At 44.4% G+C, this 24,653-nt stretch overlaps 1 long non-coding RNA gene across 1 annotated transcript in view; it reads right to left on the bottom strand.

Annotated features, from left to right (window-relative positions):
• Positions 1-4,027: 4,027 nt before the first annotated feature.
• The window catches only part of LOC139440387 (uncharacterized), a 40,580-nt gene continuing 19,954 nt past the window's right edge, over positions 4,028-24,653 (bottom strand). The window contains exon 3 of the long non-coding RNA XR_011650609.1: positions 4,028-4,445. This is a non-coding gene — a long non-coding RNA (uncharacterized lncRNA). The remainder of the gene's footprint in view (positions 4,446-24,653) is intronic.

Genomic DNA, 24,653 nt, shown 5'->3' with positions numbered 1-24,653 from the left:
GTCAGTTAGAGCCCTTCTCTGGAACTTTTGAACTTGAGACTATTCCTTTCTGGTAGGAGACATTGTAAGGCTATTAGCCCCACGGGGCCATAACCCCATGGGGTGGCAGATCCCATCTGCAGTAGAAGAGGGTTAAGCTGGCTGGCAGAGAGAAAAGCACACGAGGCTGAAAGAGGGAGAATCCTGGTGGCTCTGTCACTCTCTCTCTCTTCTTCCTTTTGTTATAAGAACTTTCCAATAAATTGCTCCCTGCCCTCCTTTGCATTCTGCCTAAGCTAGTTCAATCTGGGTTCTTGTTGCTAGCAACCGGAATAGTCTTAGCTAATGCAGAAGGCCGCGGTGCTCTCCCAAAGCATCGAAGCTCTTTGGAGTTTAACACAATCTGTATTTCCTGACTTTCCATTTGGTGTATGAATGAAGATGATGACTTTTACGAAAGTGCCTGCTGTGGGTTTATAAATCAATAGTAAGTCTGATCCTGTTCGGTCAGATGCGGCAGCATCTTGCACACCTCTCCCCAGTGAAGGGGTTGGCCTGATGTATACTCTCCTATACTAAGGTTTTTATTTTTCTACCTGTTGATCCAATATGTCCAAATGAGGACTCTTTGCATAGCTCCTCTGGGCAGAGTGGTCATGAGTCCTGGACTCCCACCGAAAGATACTATGGTTACATTTCTTCACTGGGTCTCGAGACTATTCTTTACTCTATATTTCTCTGAGTCTCAGTCATCTTCTCTAAAAAATGAAAGGGATGTTTAGACCTTTAGTACCCTTTCCAACTCTGAGTTGGTCATTAAAACTTAGTCTAATATTAACTCAAGAGCTATCGGTGGCCATTTGCTTCATTGGTCTTTGTGCTGGCTTGCATGAGACAACCCCTGTCATTTCACAGTGTGGAGATCTCTTCCTCAGTTCGCCTCTTCAATGTCTAGTGTCTCACTGCCCCCGCCCCCCATGCCCCCTGGTGTTCTGCAGGACGAAACTCTAGCCCTTGGAATGCTCCTCAATAAAGGAATCATCGATCAAAAACTGCATGTTCTAACCGCCTTGGGGGTTCACAATGCACATTGACAATGTAAAGGCTATGAGAAATGTTTGTAAAGAAACCTGTGTGACTTACCTCGCCCTAAGATTTTCCAAACTTATTCGGTCATGGAACTCTCTTTTTGCAAAAACGCGCGTGGACAACCTGTACCGGGAACTGCTGGTTTACCCTCTTCCCACGGGGTGTCTCCAGTAGAGTGGACGCCACAACGGCCTTTGTGGGAGTGCATCTGAAATGTGATATCATCTTTAATTGCCCTGCTTCCTGAGTGTAGCCGTGTGTGAACTGAATGGTGATCGTACGGAGATTATGATTTTGTTTTATTACTAGGTAGCATCATATTACTCCTTTCCCTGAACTCTAGTGGTTGTGAAGATTCTCCTCACTGACCAGAAGAGGGAAGCAGAGGATCTGGGATGGCATCTGAGGCCCCTGTTGCAACTTGGGAACAAAGCTAAGATAAGGTAGCAGCAGGCTCGGGGCTTGCCTTGAATGCTGCTCATCTCCCACTCAGAGAGAGCCATTCGCATTTCGAGCACATCATCTGCAGAGAGTGAGGCCCCATTGCTGGAGACCATTACCTCACACCATTACATGTTTCCTAGAGCTTCTACGAGAAATGGGTTTCCTTAAGGTTGGGAAGCACCATAATATCCATTGGGAAGAGCCTGATGGAGACAGCAGAAAACCGTGAGGCACAGCCAGCAAAGGAGCAGACATGGACGGTACAACAGTTTCTCAAGAACTGGGTCTTCCTCACAGTGTTTGGTTCCTCTGATCCCCATGAGCGGCCGCTGCTCAGCTGGGCTCAGAGCAGAGTGGTCCCCGCCAAGGCATTAGCCCCAGAGGTCTTACCACAGCAGATCTGATCACCTGTGTTGCTCGTTTGGGGTGAGATGTTATCCTTTTGGGGTAACATTGAGCTTGGGCTTAGAAGTCCACAAGAGAGTCACCACGCTCAGAGGACGGGGTCAAACAAATGCATGCATTTTATTATGGTTCTTTGGTCCCAGACACTACGCTAGGTCATTGAGAGGCTGCAGTAACCACCGAAGGATTTTTTTCCTTACACTTAAAGGCAAAACTCAACATTATGTATAGACCAAGTGACCTCCTTGATACCTTGTGCCCTAAGCTATACCTCTTTCTTGGGCTTCTATATTTTAACTTTCTGATGGCAAGAAAAGATGAATAATCCCAGCATGCTAAGGAAAGGAGAGAGAAACGAGCTCCTCCTAAAGATCCGGAATAGAGATGGTGTAAGTCACTGACCGCAACCCTGCTTAGCACGCCCGAGGTACGAAAGAGACTTTCCCCAGACATGTACATCCACAAGAATACTGTGGCCAATAAAATCCCTTTGAACTTGACTCATCCTCATTACCCTTTTTATCTCTTTCTTCCTTAGATGTGTAGGTGGGAACTAAAGAGGGGGTGAGGTAAGGAAAATGTAGTGGGGAACATAGAGGAGGCCATTTTCTTCCTCCTCCGTCTTTCCCCTCCCACCTGCCTCCCCCTCCCCTTCTTTCTCTCCCATTCTCACCTGCCAGAGCCCCTAAAAGTAAGTTTGAGAGTCACTGTGTTGAAACGTCACCCCCCACGCTGTGTTCTCTTGTACTTTCTGCCTATTATCTCCTGGTGGCTCTGTAAGAATGAGGGGTTTGAGTGTTATAGATGGTGTGTCTTCTCTTCTCCCTCCACCAGCGGAACCCAGAAATACCTGAGCTCTGCCCTATCAAGTGCCCCTTCCTGCCATTAGTTCCCCAAGGGAGTTCTGTGCAAGGCAAGGGGCAGCAGCAAGTGAGAATGGATAGCTGAGCCGACACCTGACAATTCTCACTGAAACGTGTCTGCCCAAATTTATATAAGAAGCCCTCACCTGATGGGACTGTACTGGAGGATAGGACCTTTAGGCAGGTAATTTCGGTTAAAGGAGGTCGTAAGACACGAGAGATCTGGGTGTGTGTCAGACACACAGAGGAAAGGCCATGCAGGGCCCAGCAGCTGTCTGGGAGCCAGGAACAGGTGCCTCCCCAGGAACCAACCCTCATGACTCCTTGATCTTGGGCTTTGTGGCCTCGGAACTGTGGGAAAATACATTTCTCTTGTTCAGTCACCGAGTCTGCGGTAGCTTGTCGTGGCAGCCCCAGCAGACCAATGCAGTGCCACAGTTACCCATCCGCTTCGTCCCAAATGCACACACAGTAATGCCACTGCTGCCCGCTAATGATACGACCACTGTGAAGAGGTTTTTTTATTCTGAAATTAATTTTGTCCTCAAGAGCATATGCTACCAGAGACACACGGTCAAGTCACTGTGTGTCAGAGCCACGTGGACCAGTTTCTTCCCATGCGGTCATGCCACCCTTTAAATACAAGTTAGGGTTGTTTCCTTTTACTTTCAGGAGTTGCCTTTAAATTTTTAAATTTTTTCATAATTATGTACGATATTACAGGATTCTAAAGCCAAATGTGGAAGTCATGCTTTATTTATAGAACCCTATCATTAGCGATCATGTGCCCAATTAACACTGTGTTTCTCCAGAAGATTTAGACTGTACTAGGGGGACATACAGCAACTTTGCCACAGTGGAATTTGTGTCTTCTCTCTACTCACTTTTAATTCTCTCTCTTTTTTCTGCGTGTGTGCTAATTTACCATAATGTATCTAGCTGTAGAGTTCATTTTTGATCCTGCTGAAGACTTAGTGTGCTTCTTGAGCCTAAGGATTTATGTTTCTATCGATTCTTTTTTTTTGGATTATATATATTTTTTAATTATTTTATTGTTGTTCAAGTACAGTTGTCTGCATTTACCCCCCACCACTCCCCTCCCACCTCAGCCATCCCCACCTCCCTTGTTTTTTTCAATTCTTAAAATATCATAATAATTTAAAAATATTGTATGTTATTTTCTTTCATATTTTCTTTTGGAACTAAAACTAATTGCTCCTTCTCAGTCTATCTTTCCTCTTAGTTTCTTTGTCATATTTTCTACCCCTTTACAATTTTTTGTTATATTCTAGTTTTCTCAGATATACCTTCTTAAATGGTGTTTAAATCTGCTATTTAATTTTCCCTTTGAATTTTAATTTCAGTCTTTTTATCATCTACTTCCCTTTATCACATAATCATTTAAAAAATACCTATTTTTACAGTTTCTTCAGACTGTGCATCCTAACCAGTGGATTATTTTGTCACATAGTAATTTTTTCTTATAAGGCGCTCTTCAATGGGTGATATTTTCCTCCTTTGGGCTTTGCGTGTGCTCTTCATCAGCGTTAGCAAGCTTCTCTCTCCCAACAAAGCCAGGTGGTAAATACTTCGGTCTTTGCAGGCCACATCCAGTCATCTAGTCTCTGTCTGTTCTTATTCTTCTCCTCTGCCTCTCCTACCACCCTTTGAAAATGAAAAAAACATTCTCAACACAAGTTGTGCAAAAACAGACCATGGGGGCGGGTCCTAGGGACTTGCTAGCGCCAAACCAGTTTTACTTTAATTTTTTTTACTTGGAGATGCCTCCAACACCTGAGTAGTGGACATTTGGCCTCCACGCTCATGCAAAGCACAAGCTCAAGGTTTTGGTTTCTACAGGAAGAGTTTTTTCTCTAATGAGAGAAAACTCTAAGAAGACTCAAGTTTCCTTGTCTCTTTTCTGTTCCAGGGAATGGTATGTTTCTTGTTCCCAGTTCGTTCCTCGGCATCCCAATTTTATAAAATAATCTTAGTCACAGCCTCCCACTTTATGCAGGCCCCAAACCATACATCCTATCCTGTAATGGAAAAAAAAATCAAGCTGATTTTTTGGCTATTAGAGCCAGTATTAGGGTTTGATACCCCCAACCGCATTTCCTAAGTCATCATTACATCAGTTTTTAATTCTGGCTTTAAGTTCCTTCATTGTTTATATAACTAGTTTTTTCTTTCTTTCTTAGGAGCCCAACTATTATTTAAATTGTGTATATTATAAGTCATCTGCCATTTCTCTGTGTTGCATGAAGCAAGGGGTCCCAGTTAGCTTAGCCTTCCAAGTTGCCAGAGTAACTGAATCAGAAAAAGGGTTGAATTTTATCAAAAGCCTTTATTCATCCATTGTGATTATAAAATATGTCTTACTGGAAAAAAAATCATGCCATTTTTTTTTCTTGAATTTTAAGTTATCCCGGCATTTCTGGAATGAAGCTTTCTTGGATGTGAACCACGAGGCATTTCATACGCTATGAATTCGGTTTAGTAGGTTTATGATTCCAGAGGCATAAATAAGATTGATTTAAAGTTTGACATGCTTTTCTCTTTTTCTTTCTTTCTTTCTTTCTTTCTTTCTTTCTTTCTTTCTTTCTTTCTTTCTTTCTTTCTTTTTTGTGTGTGTGTGTGTCAGATTTGGTACCAGAATTATCTGAGTTCTGTTAAAAAAATTCAGTTGCCTTCTACATGTATTTTTATATGTGTTTTTAAAAAAATGTTTGATTAAATGCTTATTTTTTATACCTTTCCCCCCAAACAACTAAACCTGGATTTTCAAATCAATCCTGTTCTCTTTTTGTTTTGTTTTTGCATTAATTTATTTTGGTTGTTTACTGTTCCTTTCTTCTTCGTATAGTCCTTATTCTAAGCTCTTGAATTAAATGAACAGTTCAATTATTTTCATTCTTTCTTCAGCAATGAGAAAACTTGGAGTCCCTAAGTTTCGCACGTGCTGTGCCCAGCCTCTGACTCTGCCCCAGGCTGCAAGCCCTCCTCTGCTGCAGTGCGCATTCCCAGGTCCTCAGAGGGCAAACTCTTCCTTCTGTCCAGAGCTCAGCTTAAGTGCCCTCCGAGAGGCCTTCCCGACCACGAGTAGTACCACCCCCACGCCAGTAATTCTCAGTCACATCATTGTGTTTTATTTTATTTTGTTAAAGATTCTATTTATTTATTTTTACACAGAGGGGAAGGGAGGGAGAAAGAGGGGGAGAGAAACATCAATGGATTGTCTCTCGTGTGCCCCCAACCAGGGACCCGGCCCACAGCCCACATGCGTGCCCTGGCCAGGTATCAAACTGACTACCTTCCAGTTTGTGCGGCGGTGCCCTACCAACAGGGCTACGCCAGTCGGGGCCTGTTTTATTTTATTAAAGCAAGCGTCACTCCTGATATTTTCTTGTTTTATTCATGTCCTTCTTGCCTAGCTATCTTCTCCCAATCTAGTAGGAACACAAGCCCACAAGAACGGATTCCATCTTTTCAGTGCTGAAGGTCTTGCTTTTAGAACAATAGCTATCATCTAGCAGTGATCAGTAAATGTTTATTACACAAACACATGAGAAGTGCTCTCGATTTCCTTGTTTTAAAAACAGCCTGCCCCGGCTGGTGTGGCTCAGTTGCTTGGAGCATCAGCCCGTAATTGAAAAGGTGAGGGTTAAATCCCTGGTCTGGCCCATATGATCCCCTGGTCCGGGGGCACACGGGAGGCCACCAATCGATGCTTCTCTCTAGCACCAATGTTTCTTTCTCTCCCTTCCTCTCTCTCTCTAAAAACAAGAGAAAAGATATCCTTGGGTGAGGATAAAATAAAAATAAAGTATATAATTTTTATTTCATTTTGTCATAATAACAACCTGGAAGTTTGCCCTTCACCTCAAGTGGATGGTTTATTTGTTTGTTTAATTTCCAGTTTTATTACTCTGTGATATGATAAAACGGCTCATATAAATTTTATGGTTTAAAACTTAGAGTTCATCTTTGTATCTTATCATAAGATCACTTTTTGTAAATGTTCCACCGAAGCTGAAAATGATGGCATTTTTACTCTTTGTAAGAGAAGAATTCTATTTATGATTCAGATTTTCTGTGTTTTTGACAATTTTTGTTTATTTTAAGGGTCAAAGTTTGAGATGTGTGTTTAAGTCTCTCACAAATATTGTATTTCAAGCATTCTTCTTCTCTACATTTCTAACATAGTTGTTATTGTCACAGAAAGCTCCAGCTGTTAGGTCTGTATTGTGGATTATGCCTTTGTTCAGTATAAAATGTTTTTCTTTGACCCATTTAATCTTCTTAACATGAATTCTGTATGTCTGGAGTAGGCCACCCCCAGCTCTTTTGCATGTGTGTGCACGCGTGTTTGTCTGAAGAGAGAATCTGGGAACCTCTGGCCTAGAGCTCTGATGGGTCCAGGAGCCCCTGTCCTTTCGTACAGCAAAAGGTTAAAATGATACCTGGAGGGCCAGGTGAATTCAAAGGAGGATTTAATACAGTGTATATTTCAGATGCTTCTCTTACAGGAAAAAAAAAAGAGGATCTATTGGCGAATCCTCAGGAGTGCTGAAATTACAACTTTACCGGATCCCAATGTTATCAGAAATTGCATACTGTCAACAAGCTTCACAATGTCCTACGATGCCCACCAAGACTGTCACCAGAGTGGCCGCAGTTGGGATTCACCCTGGACTATGTAACTGGCCCTTTTTTGAAGGAGTCCCTGGCACTGACCGTGATTTGAGACAGCCAGACAGCTTCCTACGCGTGGAGAAGGGAGCCAGGATGAGGCGCAAGGTACCGGAAGGCCCGAGTGCTGGGGGAGAGTGCTGTTTGCCCACGCTCCTCGGCTTGGGTGTGGTTAGCAGTGGTTTGGGGCACCCTCGGCCACTCCCACCCAGTCCTGGGCCTGGTAGGGAGGTGTGGGAGAGCTCGTGATGAGCTCTCGTGATGGGGCAGGGCCCTGAGAAGTCAGCATTCTCCATGACACAAAACCAAACACAATGTTCAGGTCTGGCTTCACGGAACCTGGAGATGGTAGCCAAATAAGAAGTAAGCAATACTGTAGAGGCAGAACCTGGCCCGAATGGCAGAAGACCTGGTGTGATTCCCGGTCAGTCAGTGACTTGCCATATGTCACTTTTCATCGTGTGAAAAATGGGCATGAGCAGGCAGGGGAGCACCTCACTGCCTAAGAGCCTTCTGCAAGTGAGTGAGAAAAATGTGCTCGCTTGTGAAGTGTTGGGAGCTGTTAGAAAGAAAAATGTAGTCAAAAATAAAAAAAAGACAAACAGTACAACTGAGCTGTAGAGAAAACTGTGATCTGCCACCAGATGCCCCTTCCCTTTCAATCAAGGGCTGGCTGTCCCAGCTGCGGAGAGCTGTTGGCCAATGACCCTAGGCTGCAGGGAGCCTCCCCCGACCCCCCTACCCCGCCTTGGGCTGGTCCCTGTCTCGGAGCGGCTCACACGCAGTGACTGATCAGTTGAAGGTATAAAGGTCTTGTCATTCTGTTCCAATTTGGGAAGCCCTGAAGGTCAGCTAGGCCCAGAACTCATGGAGGAGCCTTCTGGGCCTTCGCTGAGATGGCCCAGGCTGCCCTGAGGGAGCCCACTGCACCTTGAGCTGGGGGCATAGAGGGGATTATGTATTTCTTCAACGTTCGTTCTCCATCTTAGGAACATCTTAGTAATACATAGACTGATGGGGGACTCAAGAGTTGGGAAATTTTAGTTTAAGGTAACGAGTTATAAGCCTAGCAAGTAATGTATATGCTAAAGCTTTTTTTTTTTTTTTCCAAAAACTGCAGATAAGGCCCGACAGCTGACCTCCTGGGGCACTGCTAAAGATTACCGCCTGGGGACCACTAGAGGCATCCAGGCCTTTGTGTTCCAGGGAGAGATAGACGACCACCCGCCCCTGGGAACAGCTAACTGCCCAGGACAGGAATGTTGCAGCTTCTTTCACCTAATCCTCCCTGCATCTCAAAGCCCTCACCACACCTTGTTTATTCCCTGTTATAAAAAGTCTGGCCTGGAAAGAGAAGGGAAGATGGTCTGTTAGGGTACGAACCTGCCATCTTCTCAGAGAGCCAGCCGGCCATCTGAATAAAGCACCCATAAAGATTCAATCACTGTCGTTGCTTGGGTTTGGCAGTGACAGGCAGCCTGAACTCCGGTGTATTTTCCAGTTTCAAGACCTCACTTAAAGGAACCACCATTTCTGAAAATATGGATTTCTTAAAGAGCTAAAATTGAAGGGAAATTTTAACAACAGCTACAATCAATTTAGCACTTAATATGTGTCAGATCCTAGTAAGTGCTTTATATCCATTAGCTCATTTGTTTCTGAGAATATCTTCTGAGGTAGGTAGATACTAATTTAGTTTCACTCCATAGCTGGGGGAAACTAAGGTGAGGAAGATTAAGTAATTTGCCCAAGTTCACATCTAGGAAGTGGTGGGGCAAAATTTGAAATTCAATTCTGTCTGACTCCACCACAGTAACTACACAATGCCACCTCTTCAGACCAGGCTGCAGCGCGCTTCCCTGTGGTTCCTGTGCACAACCGATTCATCTGAGCACTGAGCCGAGAGCTGGATTTTCCCAAAACATGAGTGGACGCTAAGAACGATGTGAATCCTGGCTGAGCCCCTATCTGCACCCCTATCTGTGACCTTGAACAAGGCAACTCTCTAACCTTCAGTTTCCTCATCCACAAAATGAAGATAATATTGGTCTTCTCAGAACATTCTTGGGAAGATTAAGTGACATAATGCAGGTGAAGCATTTAGAACGCTGCCAGGCACATAATCAATACCCAATCAAAGTCAGCACCGCCGTGATTACAACACTGCATCACGAAGACCTGAAGGTCCTGGAGCCCACCCAGAAAGCTCTCTAAGGCAGAGCCAGCTCTCATCAGCTCTGGCAGCCAGCTTCTGGCACATTGTCCTGTGGCCCCGAGTCCCTGCCGAGCATTCTGTGTTAGCACAGCACCCTGGCAGGTCGCTCCCCGTGGTCTCGCTCTGTGGGGCTGGACAGACTGGACAGACGGGACAGATGGAGAGAGCAAACATGGCAGGCTGTGCAAACCACTCTGGAGAGTCTTGGAGGGGCCAGGGCCTGGTGGGGGGCTGTGAGCGTACCCAGAGGAAGGCATGGCTTCTGTCACGAGGCCCGAGGTGTTTGGTTTAGGGGATGAACACCCTCCCAGCAACAGCTCGGATGATACGATAGAAGAATGTGGCCTGTGACCCAAGCGTTTCGCTCTGTTCTGTCTTACCTGAGGCCAGCGTAGATGAGTGAGTGGCTGACATTGGGATCTGGCCTGCAGTGCCTGATGGGGGACGTGAGTGTCGACATGTGGTTGAAAACTCTGGAATGCTGCCCAACTGGTGCTTTGGGTGTTAAATTCCCAGCAAGGATGCAAAGGAACTGAGAATGAGAGGTGCTGACCTCACCATGGTGCTTACCCATGGGGTAAGGGGTCCCAGTGCTCTTGTTGAAATGCAGGCAAATTTCCTTGTGTGCTTCACTTACTGAAGGGTCAGGAGTGGATTTCTTCAGCAGACTGCGCAGCTGCGGAAGCGAGCGGGGTTGCGCAGAAGGGACTGAAATATCAAAAATGGCCTTGAGAGAATTACCTCTCTTTTAAGAGGTTTAAAAAAACTGATACACTCAAAGTTTTTTTGCTTAAAACTGTCTGTATAAACCAAAGAGGTTGTTGAAATTACAAATAGACCCCTCCCTTTTCAGCAATAGATAAGGCCTATTTTCTGTGGACCCTACTATCCTGCATATTTTGTAAATTCCAGACATATTTGAATATTGAGAAATGTTTCTTGGGCTATTTCCAGTCCTTTCCATGGACATGGAAGACAACAGACGAAGAAGGGTTTCATAGGTTTGCAATGCCTGGCGTCCCTTTTTCCCAGACCAGTGCTGTGCTGCAGAGGCTGTACTGGCAGCCCATGGGCTGGATTGCGTTTAGCCTGCCAGTGTTTTAAAAGACATTTGAAAATCTGAGCCAATATTTAAAATGCAAGAGATTTCCCTTATAAACACATACAAAATTCTAGTATCTCTTAAAAAATGGATACGCCTGCCATCCTCTGATCTCCAATCCCAAAGACTCTGTCTACTGGAGGTAGGTATGAGACACCTCATTAGACGGGGCCTGTCGCCCCCAGTTTCCATGGAACCTAGCAGAGCGGGCTGGTTCTGTTTACCACCTGCGTGACTCCCGTGTGCTCCTGAATGGCCCTGTCCTGCTCTACAGCCTACCATTCTCTGACTTTTGGATGGTAGGTATATCCCTGACCTGTACTGCCCTGGAAACAGAATTTTGGGCTAATACTCATGTATCTTGTTGGTTAGGAACAGAGAACACAAGAATAAACTGGTGATGGTTTGGAGCAACATGGCAGCTAATTAGTTTATGGTTGACACCAAAGTCAGTTCACCTCCCAGGGGAATAGCATGGTGAAGGGGCGACAGGGCAAGCACTGGGAATTTACTCCAGGTTCTGCCTTGGGCTAGCTGTGTGAGCCACGTTGAGTCACTTTTCCTCTCTGCACCTACAGAAGGGAGAGATTGAAGTCGGTGAAGACATTGAGCCAGATGTCAGCTCAAACTCTTCTGTGCTTCTGCTTCTGAGTCAGATTTTCACGTGAGGGGGATCACCCTTGGGAGCATATCTTCCAGAGGCGGGCAAATCTGTAAATTGCCTTCAGTGGGTACAAATGAACAGGCAGGGAGCAAACGACCTTGGCTGTCTCAAGTTCAGAGCAGCAGAGAGGCCATAGCCCCAGCCCAGCGAGCAGAGGTGCGGCCTGAGTCGCTGCAGCAGACTCAGGTGCCAAAGCTTTTCTTTGCTTTAGTGCAGGGTCAGGTCTGGCCAGGGCCCTTATTTAGAAAACCATAATAACGACCACTGAGAACATTTCTTGCCAGAGCAAACATCTCACCGCAAACAATACCACTGGGAACTCTATTCCAGAGAGAGAATTGCACAACTCTCAGGGCATTCAGAGGAACTCACAGGGACCGTGCTGTTTCCTGCTCCCCCTTTAGAGCGCACACTGTATTACAGCAAAGGGAACCTGCTTCTCAAATTAGAGTAACGATGAAAATAAATAGTTACTCCCAAGACTGCACTAAAAGAAATCAAGATAAGTCAAGAGATCAAGCACAGGTCCGTGAAAAAACCCTCATAACCATTTTCCTTGTGTGCTCTTTGGTCCATCTGTGGATCTCCCACTTCCCTGTGGCCTAGCACCATCTGTGAGTGTGAGTTGCACTGGCTTCTGAGAGTAAGCCCTTTTCTCTCTTTGGCAAATGTGGTGGTTGCACGTGAGGTTCAGTTACTTGTCTGAAAACTTGATCTCAGGTATGATTTCCCAGGATCCCCCAAGTGTGAGTAGGTATGAAGGTGGGGACTTCTGGGAGAGATGTGGCTTCTTCTGAGAGCCAGATACCAAATGAGGCTCTTAGAGGCCTCTGTGAGGAGGCCAGCTTGACCTGGGCTGAGCCTACTGGATTGATCTTATAGAACCTTGCATCTGTATCTGGAGGCAGCTGACTTTCCAGCTTGTGCTGGAACTGTGGGTCTCCTAGAACAGGCTTCTCAAACTTTAATACGCATACACATCACCCGCTAGGTGAAGATTTTGATTCAGTAGGTCTGGGGTACGGGCCAAAAGACAGTCTGTGTTTCTAGCAGGGATGATGATGCCCGTGCTGCTGGTCTGGGGATTGCACTTTGAGTTGCAAGGCCCTCCGCTAGTGGTTCTTAAAGTATTCCATCGAAACAACAGCTACAGCACCACCTGGGGACTTATTAGAAATGCGAATCTGCCCTCGCTGGGTGGCTTAGCTGGTTGGAGCATTGTCCTGTACACCAAAAGGCTGCAGGTTCAATCCTCAGTCAGGGCACACACCTAGGTTGCAGATTTAATCCACAGTTGGGATGCATAGGGGAGGCAACTGATCAATGTTTTTCTCTCACATCAATGCCTCTCTCTCTCTCTCTATCTCTCTCTCTCTCCCCCCCTTCATCTCTCTCTAAAGTCAATAAACATATCCTTGGGTGAGGATTTTTAAAAAAGAAATGCAGATCTTAGGTCCCACCCCAGACTTACTGAATCACAAACTCTGGAAATGTGGCCCAGAAATCTGTATTCTAACAAATCTTCTAGATGATTCTGGTCCATGCTAGAGCTTGAGAGCCATAGTTAACATACATCATTATTATTGGTTGAATTGTGTCCCTCCCCAAAAGATATACCGAAGTCCTAATCTCCCATACCTGTGAATGTGGTCTTATTTGGAAATAGTCTCTGTGGATTCAATCACATTCAGATGAAGTCATTAGGGTGGGCCCTAGCCTAATATGACTAAAGTCCTTAAAAAATGACGACCACGTGAAGACAGAGAGATACACAGGGAGAAGATGGCATGCGATGACGGTGGCAGAGATCGGATGCACTGATAAACCAAGGAATGCCAAGATGGCCAGAAAAAAAAGAAAGCTGTAAGAGGCAAAGCAGGACTGTTTTCTACATGGTGTACAGGGAGCACAGCACTGCCCACACCTTGATTTTGAACTTCTGGCCTCCAGACCTGTGCGTCAATACATTTTTTGTTATTTTAAGCTGCTCAGTTTGTGGTACTTTGTTATGGCAACTAGGAGGGACATGCGGCTAAATTCCCGCCATGGGAATGTGAGCAGAAGTGACGTGAGCAGCATCAGTGCCATGTTATTGGCAGAGGAGAGGGTGTGTGCTCCATCTGTTTCCTGCTGTGTGGGGAAGGGCAGCGGCTGCAGCAGCCACCTTACACCAGGGGGGGCCACCACTGCGGGTGTGTGTGGGGGGAGAGCTGCCCAGTGCCTGTCTCTCAGATGACCTCAGGGAACAGCCTGCGTGTCTGCTCTGGACCTGCAGCCTACCCTTCCAAGAGGGAGCATTCAACTTTTGTCTCGAGCCACTGTACCTTCGGCCTCTCTGCAGGACTGTTGAGCCCGTACCCTAACTCACGCATCCAGGGCCTACCTTTTGGCCTGTCTTTAGCTTAGTTCAGGACCACAGATGCATTTACCCAATTTGTCATAATCTGTGTGTAGTTACAGCATGAGGATGCTCTTGAGTGATTTTCCAGTATAAACATATCATGGTCCCCACCTGGCTGTCATTTCTTTTACCTCTTCCTCCCCTCTTTCTCTGCTCACTTGCTCCTTCTTTCACTGTCCAGATGCTTTAAATATTTGGAGAAGAACAGAAGTCACGGATTCATGTGTTTTGGGTTTGTTTTTTTTTTTTGGCCAGGTCACGATGTCTTGGGGAGAGTGGACTGGAAGAGAAAGGGGGTGTGAATGAGATTCTGAGATGGAGATGAAAGCCTTAAGTACCTGGAACTTGGTTAATCACAGCTCGTAATGAGAATGCTTCTACCACATCTTTAAAAGGAAGAAAACTGCAACAAAATGAGCTGTTTCAACCCAGCTGACCCATCTCCACAGCCTGGTGTGATGGGACGGGGTTTGTCATAATGGCTGGGAGGCTGTCTTTCCAAACCTGTCTCAGTCCTGCTTTGTCAACCGAATGTGTTCATATAAACGTATAAATAGAACGTCCACTTTAAGAAACAATGCTAAAATGCTATGGACTGTCCATTGTAAAAAACAATGTCCATTTTAGGGAACCTCTGCTAAAAAGTAGCCTACAAATGTGCAGGGCTTACTGTACAGGATGTTCATTTTAGCAGTTTGCACTACTCAAAACTCTGGAACAAACTAATGCGCATCAAAAGGAAGTTAGCCCTGGCCAGGGGGCTCAGTCAGTTGGAGCACTGCGCCCACTAAAAGGTTGCAGGTTCAATCCCTGGTTGGGGTGCATACAGGGGGTACATTGATGTCTCTCTCTCTCTCTCTCTCTCTCTCTCTCTGTCAGATCAAAAGACATATCTCTGGGTGAGGATTTTTAAAAAACAAGAAGATTAAATTAAAAAGTATGGTTTATCATAGAAGGCAAAGGCAGCCACATCAAAGGAGATAGGTGTGTATGGACTGACTTGCAAAAATGTACTGATAAGTTTTCAGCAACATTAGTATATTTCTTCTAAAAATGAACAACTGATATCTATGTATATATTTTCACATTCCTAGAAAAAATAGTTTGGAAGAATACACACAAAATTATTAATAATGGTTACCTCTGAGGAGTAGAATTAGGAGAGATGGAGTATGTTTTTCATAGTTTACTCTACATGATTCTGTGTTGCTTGAATGTTTTTATAACAGCAGGAATTCACTGGGAGGAGGGGTCGTGCTTATCCTGCTCATTGTCTTCGCGGAGAGATTGTAAGAGGGAGCGACAATAATAACAGTTAAGTTATGTAGCACCTACCATGTTCTAGGATGACCCTTGGACTTTATATATGTTAATCTACATAATTTTTCATAGATATGCTATGAAATAAAGACCATCGTCAGCTCCATTTCACAGAAGAGGAGACAGAGGCACAGAGAGGTGAGCAAGCTGCCCAAGGTAACGAAGTGATGGAGCTGTGGTTGAATCCAGGCAGCCCGGCTCCAGAGACCGCTCTTCACCACCACACCATGTTGTGTTGATTAATTGACGGAACGAACAAATGCTAATAAACTTTTCTTGCTAAATCCCCGATAAGTAGAAGAATCAATGGACCGATAAAGCTAGTTCCCAGAGGATTCTGCTTAATCAAGATTCTACAGTTTATCTTTCAGTGCAAGGTAATGGGCTGTTTATACTCAGAGCCTTCCAAATGCTGAAAAGACACTGATGTTAACAGTTGTCGATGAGTGACGGGGAAAGGGCTGAACATTTTAATTTAAAATAAGTGAAAGAATTAATTGCCAGCAAATTAAAAGGCTTCATCTGTCATTTCTCTGCTCCTCTGTCTTCCGCCTTCCACCTGGAACAATAACAGGGCGCTGTGAGCACAAGCGTGACGGGCTGGCTTTTCCTTTCCAAGCTGCCTCGTTTTGCAGCTTGCGCTTACATCTGGGGATGTAGGGAAACTTCTGTATCCTAGAAACATCTCTATTCCTTAAGAGACTGATGGCACTCTTCCCTCAGGCAGAAAGGCTAAAGTGTAGACATGAGTTCCTGAAGCAGAGAAAGTAGATTTCATCCTATTTGTATCCTCAGGATCGGGCAGATTGCCTGGCACATAGTAGGAGCTTTCCATGGAACTGGCTATCAGCACTGTCAGATCAACAGAAATCGTGATGGTAAAGAGGCTGAGAAAAATAATAAATAATAATAAATAATAAATAGTCCTTGATTGAAACAGTGCTTTCTAAATCTACAAATAACGCTCAGCAAGTAGATACTAAGCACATACTATGCACAAGGCACTGTGAGAGATACAGGTGAATACGAAATAGTCCCCATCTTCCGGAAGCTTACAGTACAGTGAGACACACACACTACGTTGGCACTGTATCTTTAGAGGGAGGAAAAGAATTTTATAAATTTGAAGTCAAGAAAAAGCAGCATCTCTTTCTCTCTTTTTTTTTTTTAATCTTAAAGATTGCTTAGGAGTGATTTTGAGGGTTTATGAAATGTACAAGGTCTGTCCCGAAAAAGTCCAGCCATCTTTAATATAATGAGAATGGTTTGCACAACATCAATGTAATTGGCAGCCAAGGAGAGTGGACTTGGAATGCACGTGCAGGAGCAATGACAACTTCAATGCACTAGTCAGTGGGGGTGGTAGACACCGCTGAGTGAGCATGTGTACTGTGTGGCTGTCATATTCAAAATGACTGAGCGAGCAGAGCTCAGCAAACTTTGCATTTAGCTTGAACATTCCTCTGAGGAAACTATCTGGATGATTCAGAAGACTTTCAGGGATGATACAGTGAGTGCAGCGCAAATAAAACTTTGGCACAAGTGCTTCAAAGATGGTTGAGAATCCGCTGAAAGTGATCCACGTTCCGGAAGGCCTGCAACCAGCAGAACATCTGAGAATGCTGAAAATGTACGGGCTGCAATCAACAACAGTGGGCAGCTGACCATGTGAGAACTAGAAGCTGCTCTGGAGACTCCAAAAACTACTGTCCAAGATTTTGATGCAGGATCTTGGCATGAAACGTGTTGTTGCAAAATTTGTTTGGCGGCTTGTGCTATCAGAGCAGAAGGAACATCGTGCTGCAATTGCTAATGACTTGATTCTAACCGCTACCAGTGAACCAGATTTCCCCAAGAAGGTTGTGACCAGAGATGAATTGTGGGTCTACGGCCACAATGTAGAAACAGAGGCCCAGTTGTCCCAGTGGAAGTCGCCTGGTGCTCCATGCTCAAAGAAGGTACTTTAAAGTCGCAGCAAGATCAAGACCGTGTTAACTGTGTTTTGTAATTAGGAAGTTGTTGTCCATCATGAGTACACCCCTCCAGGCCAAACAATTAATAAGGATACCACCTCAATGTTCTTTGTCAGTTAAGAGATGCAATACGATGAAAACAGCTGCAGCTATGGGCAACTGGTGATTGGCAGCTTCATCCCAACAATGTGCCCACTCATGCCTCACATCTGGTGCAGAGTTTTTTGGTGAGGCATCAAACCACCCAGGTGATTCAGCCCCCCTACAGCCTGGATTTGGTGCCAGGTGACTTCTGGCTTTTTCCAAAACTAAAATCACCTTTGAAAGGGAAGAGATTTCAGACCATCGATGAGACTCAAGAAACTACGATGGGACAGCTGATGGCGATTGGGAGAACGGTGTGAGGTCCCAAGGTGCCTGCTTTGAAGGGGACTGAGGTGTCAGTGTCCTATGTACATTGTATCTCATATCTTCAATAAATGTCTAGTTTTCATATAGTACTTGGCTGGATACTTTCTGGACAGCCCTCATACACGCATGCCCAAACTGAATTTTAGCAGTGTGTGGGAAACAAACAGAATCGCTACCCTAGGACAACTAAATGTGGTTTCCTGGAGAGAGGGGGTTGGTTTATCTGTGCAGAGTTGAATTAAGGGTAGATTTGCAGATAAGCACTCTTCCATGGGAAATTCGATGAAAATCCCACAAGAAAAAGATATAGCCTATTTGACAAGGCAAATGATCTATTTGGAAGAGGGAGAAAGGAGAGGAGAGCTTAAATTAACAACTCTGCTGGCTACTTGATCCTCAATTATCTTAATAGAAAGGGCACGGAGCACTAAGTAACAGGGACATAAAACTGGTGGAGTTAGAAAGTGGTGCGGAATTTGGACCACTCACACTTCTGTCTTTCTCAGAGTGGATCTGCACAGGAACTGAACTTCCGCACTGCCATATGCCAAGGATATTGCAATTCTCAGTTGTTTCCAATCAGAGACATTAACACCTGACTGAATATTCTTCATGAACCTTTGAGTCTTTGGGAAGACAGCATAGCATAGGGGAAGCATTGATGTCAGACTGCCAGTGTTCCAAATTCATCAGCTGTGCTGCCCTGGACAAGGACTCTTGTGTGGATGGTAATATATTCCAAGGGTTACTGTTAAATGAGATGATATACGTGCCATATGTGGCACATCATAAGTGCTCAGTAACTGCTAGCTATTATCATGTTCCATAGTTACAACAGGTGATGTTGCAGAACCTTACTTCACAAAGGGCTTTACAAGCACATTCCAGGGGGGAAGCCCTGGACTTAAGAGTCAAACCTCTGTGCTCATTCACATCTTAGTTCAAATACTGGCTTGCTCCTCACCGACTGTGCAAACATGAGAAGGCAGTTAACCTCGAAGCTCAGTTTCTTCACCTGTAAAATGGGATAGCAGTACAGTGTATAAGGTAGTTGTGAAAAATAAATTAAATAATGTACGTAAGTTTTTGAGCACACACTAAGTGCTTGATAAATGTTCGCAATGATTAATGCCCTATTTCACCTAAGAGCTGTTATGAGGGACCGAAGACTCGGGGCCCTGCACGGTGGGGTTTTTCATGTCAGCTGGAGGCATTCCAGATCACACTCCCGGGCAAGCGGAGCAGCTGGCTGAGAACACTCCCCAGCGCTGAGCCAGCAAACCCTTCCCTCGAGACGGAGAATTGCATTTGAATTTGGCTCAGTGACATAGCCATGTCCTTCACCTCCCTAAATGGGGCCATTAAAAGTGGACATTCTCTTCTGGTCTTATCTCTGGTTATCGGGAAGAAAGGGTGAGGAGGTCATGATAGGCTCTTGATGTGCCCAGAGGGCTCTTGGTTGTCCTCAAACTTCTTGGGGCACACCTAAAATTAAAGGGATGAAGAACATGGAATGGAAGTATGGGGCCAGCTGGGGCCTCTTGGATCAGCCCCACACAGGGCTGTAGGATAAGGAGACTCAGCTCTGAGATCTGCTGAGTCAGAGACGATTGTCTCCTTGCGCAGGCCTGTAGCAATCGAAGCAAAAGAACTTTCTCTTCCTATTGATCCCACCTCCATTCCCCCATTCCCTTTCTCTTTTCCTCTCCAGTTACCTCCCGAGTCGCACTTCCTCACACCCCACACTCTTCCTCTGTAGAGATGCCCGCTCACTCAACTCTGTCTCTGGGTCGCGTGCACACCTAGTCCTCGATGCACAGCTCGCGCTGACGTAGGTGAGTGTCCGCACATGTCTATGAGATTTCCCCAGTGTGCACGTGAATATGTGTATTGTGTGATCCACACACGTAGGTGTCAGACGCTGAAACCAATCGTGACGCCAAACCGAGAGGAAGCCCGCGGGCTTGGCTAAAGCAAACCTGAAATGTGAATCAACACTTCGAAGAAAATGGCTTGATTTAATTTAAGACACGTAATATAAATTTTAAAAAGTCACTCAATTTTCAAGTAGATACATTTACATGATTGAAAAATAAATAAATAGACATAAATGTCTGTTTTCTACCCGTCCTCCGTTGTGTTCACTTTTCACTTCCCCTTCCCGCTGGTAACCGTGTTAATATTTCCTGTGAACCCTTCCACAGACTTCGAACACACAGACCAGCAGATACGAATTTAAAATGCAGTCTCCTCCTGTCTACGCACATGAGAGCGCGCTGTGCGCGTCCTTCTGCGTCGAGCTTTCATTTCCACTTCATGCTCCATCTCGGAAATCTTCGACACCGATTCATTGAAGTGCCCGCGTTCTCTTTTTCCGGCTCCCCGCGTTCGGAGGCGTGGATGTCCAGATGGTGTTTAATGGTTCTCCGGTGGTGGGCATTTGAGGTGTTGCCAGCTTCTCGCCACAGCGAACGCTGCTGCGAGGAATATCCAATTCTCCGGGTCATTCCTGAATTTTTCTCCTAAGGGGGCACCAGTTGACACTGTAGGAGAACGCCCACTTCTCCCTTCCTTACCAACGCTGGGCCTTAAAAACACGTAGGTTTTTACTCATTTGATAGGAAAATGGTATCTCATTGTAGTTTGAATTTGTATTTCTCTTAATATAAGTAAGGGAGGTTGCCTCTTTATGTATTCAAGAGCTGTTAGTATTTTTTTCTGTCAACTGTCTCTACATTTTTGCCCAGTTTTCTTCTGGTTAAGGGAACTTTTTCTTATTGACCTATAGGAGATCCTAAAATATTAAGGACATTAAACATTGTGTGTGAAATGAGTTACCAACAATTTGCTCCGAATTTGCCATTTGTCCTTTCACTTTGCTCAAGGAGATTTTTTGCCAAGCAAGGATTCTTATTTGTATGGAATTTAATTTTAAATCGTTTACTTGATGACTTCTAGATTTTGTATCATAGTTGGAAAGGTCTCCTATACTCTGCATTTATAGAGAAACTTGCCTTTTAGGATGTATTTTTTACATGTAATATGTGATACGTTTGGAATGCATGCTAGAATGATGCACTTCTGCATTTCGGGTGACTCTGAAGAGCAGGGCAAGGTCAGAGGGGCGTTCCCCTGTGGGCTGACGGCTGGGGTCAAACGCTTTGTAAGATTCTCACGGCTGTGCCAGGCTCTCGTGTCGCTGCCCACCCGACCGCAGTCCTGTGGCCCAGGGGTGGGTGTCCGACCCACAGCAGGTCAGTCAGATCCCGTTTCAGGAATTCTCGAACTTGGGATCAGAATGAGAATCAGTTCTTGCTGGAGGCAGCCATAAGAAGTAAATCTTGGGACATCCACGGGCCAGACTTCCCTCCATAGGAAATAGCCGGGCAGCAGTGAAAGACGGAAACCAACACAGAAAAAGGCGGCGTGATGGAACTCTCAGCAATAAACAGGAACGGACGATAGATACACACAACGACACGAATCAGTCTGAGTGAAGGGATCTGGACAAAAATAAGTACTTATCACGCGATTCCATTCACACAGAACTCTCGAAAATACAAACCACGCGATAGTGACAGGAAGCAAATCGGTCGTGCTGGGAAGGGCAGGATCGGGAGAGGCGGAGCAGGGCGGGAGAGAGGACTTACGAACAGGCACGGGAAAAATCTGGTGTAATAGATATGTCCACCGACCTGATTGTAATGATAGTTCCATTTCAAAACTTAACAAAGTGTACACTCTAAGTAGGTAAAGTTCATTTTATGTCATCAATACCTCGATGAAGCTGTTTTTTAAAAAAGCAAATGTGAGGGGGGAAAATTAACACAGAAAGAAGCTGAAATGAGAAGTGTATGTTTAGGAGGGAGGGAGGGAAAACAAGAAAAGGAATGATCTCACGTACTGTCTAGATCTCTTGTTCTGGATACTATCTAGAAAAAGAATGATTTTAGATAGTGTCTAGATGCTCAGCTGCATCTCCAGTTTGCTTTCTTAACCCAAACTTAGGTTCTCAGGATGGTATATTTACCACTTTGCCCGAGCTGTGAGTCTGTATTTTGGAGATAATAATAGAACCATGTGTACCCCCCCCACCAAGACACAGCCCTAAGGTTCCGCTTGGCTCCTTTTCTTCCTTGCCTTTCACATGCAGTTTATCAGCAAGTACAACCAATTCTACCTGCAAACATTCTTGCACGTGTTCTCCCCCATCCAGACCTGTTGGGAGTCCAGCTGCTCATCCTCCTCCAATTAGACTCTTTCCAAGCCTCCCAACTGGGCTCTGTCCTCCCTCTTCCACCCTCCACATTGTTTCCAAGGTTACCTACTTAAAGTATAGATCTGATCCTTTCATCCCCCTTCTTAAAACAATAATATCAACAACCAGTGACCACTTCCCACGTCCCTCACTGCGCCTCGCAGCCTGGCCCCAGAGCCTTCCACCATTCCCTACTCCCCTGGTAGGCACCTAACTCTACCCACCGGGCGTGCCTGCTCCTGAGTAAACCTGTCCTATTGTCCACCTGACACACTTCTAACACATCTAAATCGAACTCAAATGTTACCTTTTTATAGCTTTATTTGGCTGTGAGACTGAGAGGCTGAATTAATTGCTCCTTCATCTGTGTTCCCATAGCTCTTATCATCTCTGTATGGTGATAGATGAGTCTGTCTTTCCCATAAGATGATAAACTTCTGAATAGCAGGAAATGTGTCTTAATTCAATTTTAGAAACCCAGAAACACCATAACTCATAAAATGTAGCAGGCGCTTAATTAATGTCTTTTCATTGATTTAAATCGAGGGGAATCAAAATTGATCAATAGTTGTTCAGTCTTTTTGAACACCCCTTAATAAAAGAAAATGTTACAAGGAATCTCAGTATGTAACTCGGATGAAGGTGGAACTGATCCGGCTGAAGAGTAAATGAGTTTGATCCAGAGGCTATTTTATTCTGGTTTGCAACAGTTTTCTTTCTACCTGCACCCGGGTTTAAGAGGTGTGCTTTTATGCCACCTTCCTCCATTTCCCGGTCTTCTCCACCACCTGATAAAGATGCCACTCACTCTCTCTACAAGTATCCAAAACCCTCCTGGATCACAAAAGACCCAAAAAGACAACTCCCCTGTTTTTCCAGGCATCCCTGCTCAGGCTTTCCTGTGTCCTAAGAAAGACCTGACTGTGACTGAAAAAAGTTTTTGGACAAAGATATCATCACCCACTAAGACAGTCCTTATAAAGGGGCCTCTGGCTATTTGCTCAAATTAGCAAGCTAGTTTCCAAAAAGTTAGCTGAAAGAATAAGTGCATCTCCAAGGTGCCAAGGGGTCAGGGAGTTAAGCCACTGCTGCTGGGTGCTTCTTCCTTTTCTTCTTCCTGAATGCAGAGTCTTCATTTAAAATTTTGAGTCTGTGATCTTTTTCCAGAGTTTCACTTTATAGACTTGATTCTGATATTGTTTTCTCCCATCTTTTACAATTCTCCCCACAGTTTTATAAATATAAAACCCAGTCGGCTACACTGGGAACACATTTGTGGCATGTAGAATTTATGATAAAGATAAAACTGAAGCGATTTCATTGTATTTGCAGGAAAAATGAGGGCACTGGACCAAATGATCTCCAAGGGCTCCTCCAACCTTGCGAGTTTATGATTCCAGAGCAGATGAGAATACATCATAGGTTTTAGGTGAATTATGTGAGAAAATAAATTGTTCTTTGAGCAAATGAATAAAATCTAATGGCAATAAATCTCAGAAAGAACATTTCAAGAATCATCTTCAATGCCTCATTTCTTGTACAGTTTCATTTTTGTGTTATTTTTCTTACTTTCTAAGAAATGCCACTGGCGTAGGGTTTCAAGTGTGATTCAGCAAATGGTATGTCTGCTTGTGAAACCTTCCAGACCCCCGGACAGAGGCCATGGGACCTAGAGTCCTGTTACAAGGTCATCAGGACTACAGAGGAACGACAGAGAACTTTCCCAGCTGCTAAAACAATGTACAGAAAGAAGGAGTTTCAAAAGCTGGTTTGCTGGTAAGAATTCAAAATGCAATTGCCCAAACCATTAAGGTTTTATGGTTAGGTTACCAGGCCTAATTCCAAGAGCCATTTAACTCAAAATATAATATAAGAGGACCATTAAGAGCTTTATTTTGATACATTTAGCCTAATTTATAGCATCTCTTTTTTGGATAAAAATCCATTTCGTGTTTCCTGCTGCAACGCTGTGAACATGTCTCCCTCAGCCCGGTGATAGACACAGACCTGCAGAGCTGGGGACCGCGGCGACAGGGGTTCGCAGCCACCTGCTAACCACACAAGCTGTATATCTGCCCGAGAGAAGGCAAAATTGCTCCCAGCTGGGGAGCCAGGAAAAGTTGCCTTGAAGAGTGGAGTTCTGACTGTCAACTTTCCCATTCTTGTTTAAGTTATTCTATAAATCAAACATTCACAAAGGACTGCTTACCTTTACATTAATTTAAAATCCTGTTTTTTTTTTACCATGATTGAGTACTCAAAGGTTATTTTGCTCTTTGCTATAATTGGTGAATGGTTTTATGTTTCTTGATTATAATTAATTTGTTTTCAAATTTCAATATGATCTCTAAATTGATCATTATCACAAATAGATGTCAGTACTTGGCTGTATTTTCCCTTTTAGCAGAAATAAATGTTCCACATTTTTTTGAATTAATGTCTTGTGGATTTTGTTTTGAACTGCTGGGAGAGAAAAAAGAAACATAGAATGATAAAGTGTATTTTGAACCAAACATGGGCTCAATTATTCATTCAACGAACATTTATTGAGTACCAACTACTCGGCTAAGTCCCATGGAGTACACAAAGATGAATAAATCACACTTCCTGCACTCGTGAAAATCATGGATTACAGGGAATAAAACATATAAATAAATAACTCTACTAAAGGTAAAATGAGTAAGTGCCGAAAGAGATGAGAGTCCCTTGAACAACAAAGGAGGAAGAGAGGACATTTAGTTGAGACGAGAAGTTTCCGGAGAAATTTGTGCATACACTGATTCCTGTTCAAGAGGCAGATCTAAAGTGATAGAAGGGAGTGGAAAACCACCGATGAT

The sequence above is a fragment of the Desmodus rotundus genome, chromosome 12 (genome assembly GCF_022682495.2).
Source record: "Desmodus rotundus isolate HL8 chromosome 12, HLdesRot8A.1, whole genome shotgun sequence".
NCBI lineage: Eukaryota > Metazoa > Chordata > Mammalia > Chiroptera > Phyllostomidae > Desmodus > Desmodus rotundus.
The sequence above is the reverse complement of the archived record's forward strand: the minus strand, read 5'-3'. Positions and strand labels throughout refer to the sequence as shown.